Raw genomic sequence first — 10000 nt, 5'->3', positions numbered from 1 at the left:
ACTGTTAGAATTATTGTATGAAATATATCTTTGACACTATAGTAATCCGGGGAACATCTTTCTCTGTCCGTCTTTTTACTTTACCCTTTTAATAAAAGAAATACACTACTTCAAAAGCACAATAATGCAAGTCGAAAAAGGCATGGTTGTTACTAGTTGTATGGGGTCGAGCGCTAGATGTATATGTTAGATAAGTGTCTACTCAGAGAAAGGGAAGTTGATGTCTAAGCTGTTAATCTGAAATCAAAGAGCTATGTATAATATTTAGTCTAGCATCCGGGCGTTGAAAGAAAAAAAAAAGGGAGGCAAGAAAAGAAAATTCACCCGACAGATTAGCTCCTTATGGATGGCTTACATCTTGTCAGACGTACGATTAAAATAGTATCGTGGTTGCTCAGAATGAGCTGAAATAGTGATAAAGACAGTAATGAATCATTATAATTTAAGGTGGTATGGATGTGCTTTATATGAGAAATGACGCTTGCCTCCTAATAAATAGACGAATTACTGTACGACAGTTTTGCTAAGCGTTTCGTGGCAGCGATGCCCAAAAGCAACTTTACCATTCAGTGTGACACGGTCGAAGAGTGTGATAGTAGTACGCTCCTTTCCATGGAACTCGAGTGAATGTTTAGTTCGTATCGTTGGCTGACCCAATTTCATTGGTTGAGTGTATTGAATAAAGTCACCAGTGTTTCAGTGACTTTGGAAGCGTATTCATGGTTTATGACTAACTGAAAGAAAAGTTTCGCAAGAAAGTGATAGGCGTAAATTCAGTCTGCTATTCAACTTTTAAGGTTAGTTTTTTCTCTTCACTGCCTGGTTAATAATGTTATGGTTCTCATCTTAGTGTGATAGCAAAGCTTATGTTGTTGATAGCCTATGCTCTTCATGATCATGAAAATAAACTTTTTGGTTTTTTTGTCTTTAGCAAAGCTTCAACAGCAGGTTTCGGTAAAGTTTCCTTTTAAGTATGTAAATTTACCTTTTTCACGAAGCCTTTGCCTGTACCTAATATTTGATGTCTAATTCAGCGCCATACAACTTAACTCTCTTCAAGTTCATCTCACTATATGTTTATAATTCGTTTTTGCATTACTGTTGCAATTTGTAACCTAATTCCTCTTGGTTTGAAATTGTAGTAAGTTAACTCATTCCTTTGAAAGGGATAAGATAAGAAATGTGAACAATCAGGGTTGAAACCATTTTGAAGATTATAATATATATATACATATATATATATATATATATATATATATATATATATATATATATATATATATATATGTATGTATGTATTGAGGATGTATATGAACTCCAGATTCAGAAATTACTTCAGTTCTGGACATAAAAGCTCATTTTTATTTCCCCGAAACAGAGAGAGAGAGAGATATTCAGAAAGATTGTTGTGTGAGTAGGCGTCAGAAACCCTTTTTTTAAGTTCAGCGGATGTGGGACCTCGTGTATGGGAGAAAGCCATAGGACAAATACACGATACCGGTAGAGAGAGCCAGCTGCCTGGCATCTCACACCCAATGTGTAATTCATCACTACCTCTGTTTAACGGTCGATACGTTTTGCATGTGTGATGACAGATGAAGGGAGTTCCCGGATGAAGGACATAGGAAATCTGGACACTCGTACTGCAGTCTGGCTACGAAAGGTTGAGACTCGTTGGTGATTAGCATTTCTGCCATAATTTCTTAATTCCATTCACAATTCTTTTAAGCGCCTCAGTTGCGCGGTTGGTATGGTGTTTGCGTCCCACCTCGGTGGTGGCGAGTTCGATTCTCGGCCATTCCATTGAGGAGTGACAGATGTGTATTTCTGGTGATAGAAGTTCAGTCTCGACGTGGTTCGGAAGTCACGTAAAGCCGTTGGTCCCGTTGCTGAATAACCACTGGTTCCATGCAACGTAAAAACACCATACAACCAAAACAAACAAACAAACATTCACAATGTTTAGGAAAAAGGGTGATAATTTGGTAGGTTTGGCTTTCTTATTCATCTTCTTTTTCTTCTAGCGGTGCTGCCATTTCCTTGTGTACAGGTGATTAAGAGAAGTGACCACGGGTCCCAGTAATAAGGGGATAGGTAGGTCAGAGTTCGACGGTCCAACCTAGACCACTTTCCCTTATCAAAAGCCAAAGGACCCCCTGCTGGCATAAGCTAGCTTAATCCAAACCAATCAGACCACAGAAGGACGATTTTTTAAAATTTTGTATTTACTTTTCTTTTGCTCAGAATTGTGTTTGGAAATGAAAGCTTTTCATGACATTGTTGTTCTGCTTCCTGATCATTTTTTCCCCCACTCACTAATTGTTTGGTAAGAAAAGTGTCCATTTTAACTGACACTCTTGGAGAGATATTTTGGGATTTATTTGAACAACAAAAGGCTATATGCTGAGTGAGAAGGAAGTGAAAGAAAAAAGCTGTTTTAATATATTAATATTCAGTCAGATCTGTAGACTGAGTCGATTCAGCGGCGTTCCCGTACACATCACCCATATTGCTCACCAGAAAACTGCCCTAATCGGACTTAGCAAGGGGCGTCAACGTAGTAGGGTCTCCATTTTAAAAGAATCCAGTTTTTTTTTTCTCCCCTGTACAGACCGCTCCGCGAACCGCTGTGATTGTATTGGTACTAAAAACCAGTTTCTGGCCTCCCAACTCACCCCTGAAGCTGTTAGATCGGATAAAATCGCCAACATTAATTTCGGAAAAGAACCCTGTTGGAAATTTCCAGAGACCCGTTGCTTGTGTTTGTTAAACATTAGTTTGGAAGTTTTGACATATATGTATTATTATTCATAATGAGGATCTTGAGAAACAATCCAGAACTCCATGAACTTGCTGTTATAAGCTTTCTCAGAGAGAGAGAGAGAGAGAGAGAGAGAGACCCTATGCTTCCTTTAAAAGTAGCTGGAAAATATTAACATTTATTGTGAGATTGATGTTTTCTCACAAATTGTATGAAAAAGGAGGTCCTATAATGTTATAATAGGAGTGAATCTGGAACAGTAGATTTAAGGTAAAAAAAGTCTAGCTTTGTTGGTATGACAGTTTGTTGAGTTTTTATTTTCATTTGTTTAATGTCATAGATAGTAAAATATGGGTCATTACAGTACAGATGTCAAGTCTTCTGTCATGATAAAAAGATTAAGTATCAGATCGTTTTTAATGTTATTGAACCCGAGATGTGGAAGGCTTCCAGAAACAAAAAAAAAAAAAAAAAAAAAAAAAAACCTGACGGGGAAAGAAAAGTGCTCCCTTATGTTAACGGACCATATCCCATCCTTAGAGTGGTGATACCCCGAAGGAGGGGTAGTGATACCAGTGCACCTCACATGTTGTACTGTAGGCATTACTTAAGGTTCTTTTCAGCGTCCCTTCGGCCCCTAGCTGCAATCCCTTTCATTCCTTTTACTTTATCTCCGTTAATATTCTCTTTTTTTTCATTTGACTTTCCACCCTCTCGTAACAATCGATTCATAGTGCAACTGCGACGTTTTCCTCATGTTACACCTTTAAAATCTTTCGACTATCAATTTCCCATTCAGTGCTGAATGACCTCACAGGTCCCAAGGCATGGCCTTTGGCCTAATTTCTATATTCTATTCTATTCTATTCTATTCTAGAGGCTGATGGAAAAACATAAAACGCTCAAGGAAGCAGAGAATTCAACATTCAGTACAAAAACTGAGGCGAGGCCAGCGACCTTTCACGGTTCAGTTACCCAAAATGAATTTCAGTCACCAGTTCAGTTAACCAAAATGAATATCAGGTCACGGTTCAGTTACCCAAAATGAATTTCAGTCACCAGTTCAGTTAACCAAAATGAATATCAGGTCATCAGTTCAGTTAGCCAAAATGAATATCGGGTCACCAAGCTTGTGTCAGTGAGGTGGTACATTTGATGTGGCACGATGCTTGTCATAGCATAATACCTGGAGTTTAATTTCCTACTCTCTCTCTCTCTCTCTCTCTCTCTCTCTCTCTCTCTCTCTCTCTCTCTCTCTCTCTCTCTCTCTGTCCAGGACCCATGTCGCTCAAGAGTGAAGGAAATGTCTGTGCATTGATAAGGAGCAAACGAAAGGGTCATTACCATGAAAAGTATGCTTAGAGAGTGTAGCGTCGACGTGTGAAAGAGTAAGGAAAAGAGAAGTGCTAAAAGCGATAGATATGTCTATAACAATTAAGTTAGTCAGTTGTTCACCATCACTTGAAAAGTAAATAAATCAGATCAAAGCAACATGACGCCTGCTGGTGGCTTTCAGAATTTTTTTTTTTTTTTTTTTTTTTATGCCAAGAATACTTGTAATTGTAGCTTCGAGATCAGTAACTTTCATAAGCGAAATGAAAATGAAATTCGCCCTGAGTAAAAATATGTCGTACTGCATAGGGGTTAGATGGGTACAGTGCAAGATGAAAATCGAGGTTGTATTTCGCATATGACCTGAGACCTGTAGGGGGTCAGTGCTCCTCACGCGATGCATTGAAGAAAGATTCTTAGCATCGGCCATTAGCTGCAACCCTTTCATTCTTTTCCTGTACCCCGGTTCATATTGTCTTTCTTCCATCTTACTTTTCACCCTCTCCTAATAGTATCTCATAGTGCAACACCTTTTAAACCTTTTTACTCTCACTTTTCCTTTCAGCAGTGAATAGTCCTTTAGGTCCCACCTTTGGCCTAAATTTCATATTCCACTCATATATGGCCTGAGATCTCAAAGGGGGAAATTACTTTATTTCTCTAAAGATTTTCTAACATGGAGCCATCTGAGAGGCTCCCGACACGACATTGTTGCTTTTTTAATTGACGTGTTCTCGTTGAAACCTCCTTGCGTATTCATGCATGGGTGTACATGCACACATGTCTAGTACCATAAAGGTACAGCATCGCAAAATTTAGGCTGCTTGATCAATAAGCTACAGGCCTTCATTTTTGTTTGTTTTAGAGAAAGGTACACATTGATGTATGCTTTTCTCATTTTCCTTGCTAGTTCTGCGAGAGTTTTGAACACTTCTGGAAGGCATCGTAATAGGTCATCTCTCTCTCTCTCTCTCTCTCTCTCTCTCTCTCTCTCTCTCTCTCTCTCTCTCTCTCTCTTTAACCAAAATCATCTGAGACAGGTTTATATGGCATTATGGTGTCTTTCTTTCGTAACGATCCTTCATGACCCTATCTTCCTTCGACACTATTCTTATTCATAAGCTTCTTATGAGTTTCACATCCGGCAAAAGACACTGTCTATCTTCATAAAGTATCTTAGCTAGGAGACAATTTGACTTCGACTATTGCAAGTCCTTAAAGGGTGCTATAACTAGCAGATCCGAAAAAATGTCATGGGGGTGAACCAAGTTTCATATATATATATATATATATATATATATATATATATATATATATATATATATATATATATATATATATATTTGTGTGTGTGTGCGTGTAATATATAATATATGATATATCTTATGTATGATATATTTTCTTCACCATATCATTCAGTATTTAAGTAGAAATTACAAAATGGACAGCAATCGCTTGTTCTATCAGGAAATACTGTAGTATCCACTATTATTATCATTAAGATTATTGTTATTTTTTTCTCAAAATTTTATTATTATGGCTACAACTGATTTTTTTTATTTCTTCCTATTTTTATATTTCTCAGTTATGTTATTATTATCTAAATCTTCAATATTATTATTTTGTCATTATTTTTCAGGGGGGCACGTGCCCAGGTGTCCCCCTCTCCCCGGCCCCCAAAACCACCCTCTGGATTCGCTAGTGGGTGCTATGTCGTCGTCGTAGTTTTATCTTTGACTTTCTGTGTGGGCTTGAGGGAGTCGCTTCCAGTCGTTGCGTTTATTATCGTGATTTGGCGATTGATAGAATACAGTGACATATCAACCGGAAAGATAGAATACAGTGACATATCAACCGGGAAGATAGAATACAGTGACATATCAACCGGGAAGATAGAATACAGTGACATATCAACCGGGAAGATAGAATACAGTGACATATCAACCGGGAAGATCAACGATTCCATCACTTATAATCACCCTGTCTTTAAAAAAAAAAAAAAAAAAAGTTGACGGAGGGTTACGTCTACCTACAGTTCACAATCTTAGTCTTTTGCTGATCAAGTTGGTGTGAGGTGAAAGCGAGGTATTATATACATGGCCATAACCGTGTCATTTTCAATGAATTATGTTTTTGAAAACTTGGTGTCAAATGGCAATTGTATGTTATTAGATGTAAGAGTATTCATTAATCACTTTTGTTATTCAAATTAGCTTTATATGAACGTCAATTTTGGAAGCCATAACTTTTCTAACGTAAGCAGTGATCACTATTATAGTTGTTTTAACTGTATTTGAGTAAGTGGGTACTACTGAACGTCAAGGCTTGAACAAAATTATATGGTAGCGACTGATGGTACTCTTCAGCAACATAGTTCGGTTGTTTTGTCACTGAACGAATTTTCGAAGATTGCTTGAGCCATTGAGGTATCTCTGTTCTTTTTATGTCATCTAAACGGTGTAGGCATTTCTCTGTCTTTCCTCTGAGCATTGGGCTACCTGAATCTACTTCGGTCAGAGCTCGTGCTTTCATTTAATGACAGGGTAGGCTGTGGTTCTTTAGGCTACTTGAACTAGCTGGTTCTGTCAGAGCTCGCCATTTCATGTAATGATAGTGTTCGTGTGAAGAACAGTAACGGTGTGCTTTGCGGTATGGTTTGCAAATATAGTATGAGTGCGTGGTTCATTCTTATCATAAAGGCAGGTATAATGCGCCAGTCACTTTGCTCTTTTGGGCAAATAATTTTTTTATGAAAGGTACAAAAATTTGTGAAAGGGTACCTTTCATTTTATGTTTATTTCTAACATTTCTAACAATGGTTTTTTTCTGACAGCTGGGTCAAGCCTAACAAAATTTAAACGATAGTAGGGTATAATAATAAATTGATCAGTTGTACTACACCTCCGCAGGGGGTTATTGCCGTCAGTGCATTACTCAAGATTCTTTGCGGGGTCCCTTCGACCCGTAGCTGGAACCCCGTTCATTCCTTTTACTGTACCTCCATTCATATTCTCTTATTTCCTTCTTGCTATCCACCCTCTCCCAACAAAATGTGTAGCTAAGTTCAACTGCGAGGTTTTCTTCCTGTTACACCTTGCAAGTCTTTCTGCTATCAAATTCCCTTAAATCGTTGAATGGCCTCTTAGGTCCCAGTGCCTAGGCTTTGGCCTGAATTCAGTATTCCATTCCATTGATCATTACTACAGCACTATGTCGTAAGGTATTGATTTTAAACCTGATACATTTCTGCGTTCTTTAGCAGAATGTTTAACTGCTCTCGGGTAGCGTCAATTCGTCAAATGTCTTTTTTCCGCCTTTTTGTTTTGTTTTTGTTTGTTTCATGGTTAGTTTCCTTCTTAATTATGAAGATGTATCTTTTTTTTATTTATTTATTTATTTTTCTATTTATTTTATTTATTTATTTACTTATTTATTTTATTTTATTATTTTTGAAATGGCTTTCTGTCAGCGCGGTCTCTTGCCCATAGAGCAGCCCGTAAGTGTCATTCAAAGATCTAAAGTATAAAAAAAAAATAACAATTGTCATGATGAAAATGAATAAACATGACGGCGTGAAATAGTGAATTAAGATTTGGGACTATGGAGCATGACTGTACATCAATTGCCAATATGAAGTATTTTGTTAATGCTCTCTTCAGAGAATTTACTACCGTTCTAATGCCAATCCACTTGTACCGATAATGTGTTCATCCATTATTTGAGTGTGACACTTGAATCAAATATAGTGAAGCGATTGAAACGCAGGCTTCCAGACAGCGAGCTCTTTCATGCCCAGAAGAAAAGCCGAAAAAGCCGACTCCTAATTCACGAGCTGGTCTGAGGCTAAGTATGAAAGTTGGTGGGTGGAGGGATCCTGATTGGATGGATTAGCATATTAAGAAAGATTAACATCTGGGCTGCATTGAAGCTTACCATGCCAGTTTCTGGATTTTTTTTTTTTTTTTATTTTATTTAATACAGTAGTTCTTTGCATGAAAATGAGTTTGCTTATTGATTTATTCCGCATTCAGCTTTTTTTTTTTTTCTTTTCCTTTTCAAGGATTCCAGTGTTGATTTTTTTATCTTATTCATTAATTTTTTATTCTTTATTCTGGTGCCCCGTTTTTTTTTAGGTTTATTGAGGGAGCTGCTTTCTTTGAAAGATCGTTTATGAAAATTCTGATCTATATATATATATATATATATATATATATATATATAGTGTGTGTGTGTGTGTGTGTGTGTGTGTGTGTGTGTGTGTGTGTGTATGTGTGTGTGTGTAGATCAGACACTACTTTTGCGAAATGTACGTGAGGATGTCGGCATCCTGGAGTTTAAACGTCATCAGTTATCTTTTAGCTTCACAGGGATTTGAAAAATAAAAACAGTACCAACTGCACCACAAGCCATATTAGGGATGTGTGTGTGTGTTATATATACATACACACACTCACATTTATATATATATATATATATTATATATATATATATATATATATGTATATATATATAATGTGTGTGTATGTATATAACACACACACACACACACACACACATATGTATATATATATATATATATATATATATATATATATATATATATATATATATTGAGAGAGAAGCAACTCCCTAATATGGCTCGTGGTGCAGTTGGTACTGTTTTTATTTTTCAAATCCCTGTAAAACTGAAAGAGACGTTCGCCTGTTGATAACTGATGACGTTCAAACGCTCTGGCGTAGCTCCAGGATGCCGACATCCTCACGTACATTTCGCAAAAGTAGTGTCAGGCATTTAGACTGTCAAGGAACTAGAAATTAGGACGTCGAGGAACTTAAAATTAGTCCTAACCCTGAATATATCATTACTCTCCCCTTTTTGTCCCCTGGCCTAAGGCTACTCTTTTGTGGCGTACAACTTATATTCTCCCGCCAGTCTTTTCAGCATTTTATTTCTTTTTATTTTTTGAAAGCCTGTTTCTTAGTAGTCTGGAGTGTTATTCTTATTACTGCTGGTTTTTTGTAAGGGTAATCTACACTACATTGACATTTTGTTTCGTGTATTTATATTTCTTTTTCTAATTCCCTTGTGTTTTGCTCTGGTAATTGTCATCATGAATTACGTAAAAGAAAAATTTTATCATTACCGTTAGCCTAATTACATTGATATCACATTGTTTACAATGGACTTTAAATAAAAGTCAACGTAATGTCCTTAATAATGTGGTGATTATGTTCTTCCAGTTCCATCATAGTGTCTGGCATCGTTGCGGGACAAAGCTCGTTCATTTTTATGCTTTGAGAAAAGTGGATATGATTTTGAGAACATTTTTTTTTCCACGCAGACATTTTCTGACGTAATTGATACGGCTAGCTTATACCCTGTACAGTTTTTTTTTTCTTTTTGAGATACTTGCTGTAGGCGGTAAGCACTTCTGGATGTTCATCGTGAGTTTGTGAATAACTGGGTGTCCTTGAAAACTTCAAGAATACAGTCATACTATATAGTATTAATAATATATATATATATATATTATATATATATATATATATATAATATATATATATATGTATATATATATATATATATTTATGTAATATATATATATATATATATATATATATATGTATATATACATATATTCATTTATGTGCATTTGTATGTATGCATATATTTATGGTGTCTTCAGAGTTACAGTGACGCTTTTAAATAAGAACATTTTCAGCATTTGTATGTCGTGTAATATCAACTGACCTTCCAATAATTTTCGCCAAGCCTCTTTTCTCCTTAATTTAAAAAAATCCATGTAGGTCTGTTTAAAATTTCATTTTGTAAAATTATGGTCTGTTAGGTAAAGTACCTTTGTTTGTAAAATGTTCCTAAGAGGCATTAACCGCCGTATGCCTATT

The 10000-nt window shown here is 36.3% G+C and overlaps 1 protein-coding gene across 3 annotated transcripts in view; it reads left to right on the top strand.

Moving 5' to 3' along the window:
* The first annotated feature begins 554 nt into the window (after positions 1-554).
* LOC135215547 (extracellular sulfatase Sulf-1-like) overlaps positions 555-10000 on the top strand; it is a 561353-nt gene continuing 551907 nt past the window's right edge. For 2 of the 3 annotated variants that reach the window (XM_064250384.1, XM_064250381.1), the window contains exon 1: positions 556-797. The gene's annotated coding sequence lies outside the window, so the exon portion shown is untranslated. Of the gene's footprint in view, positions 798-10000 lie in introns of all 3 variants that reach the window. The other variant, XM_064250385.1, reaches the window with a different exon arrangement.

The sequence above is a fragment of the Macrobrachium nipponense genome, chromosome 5 (genome assembly GCF_015104395.2).
Source record: "Macrobrachium nipponense isolate FS-2020 chromosome 5, ASM1510439v2, whole genome shotgun sequence".
In the NCBI taxonomy this organism is placed as follows: domain Eukaryota; kingdom Metazoa; phylum Arthropoda; class Malacostraca; order Decapoda; family Palaemonidae; genus Macrobrachium; species Macrobrachium nipponense.
The sequence above is the reverse complement of the archived record's forward strand: the minus strand, read 5'-3'. Positions and strand labels throughout refer to the sequence as shown.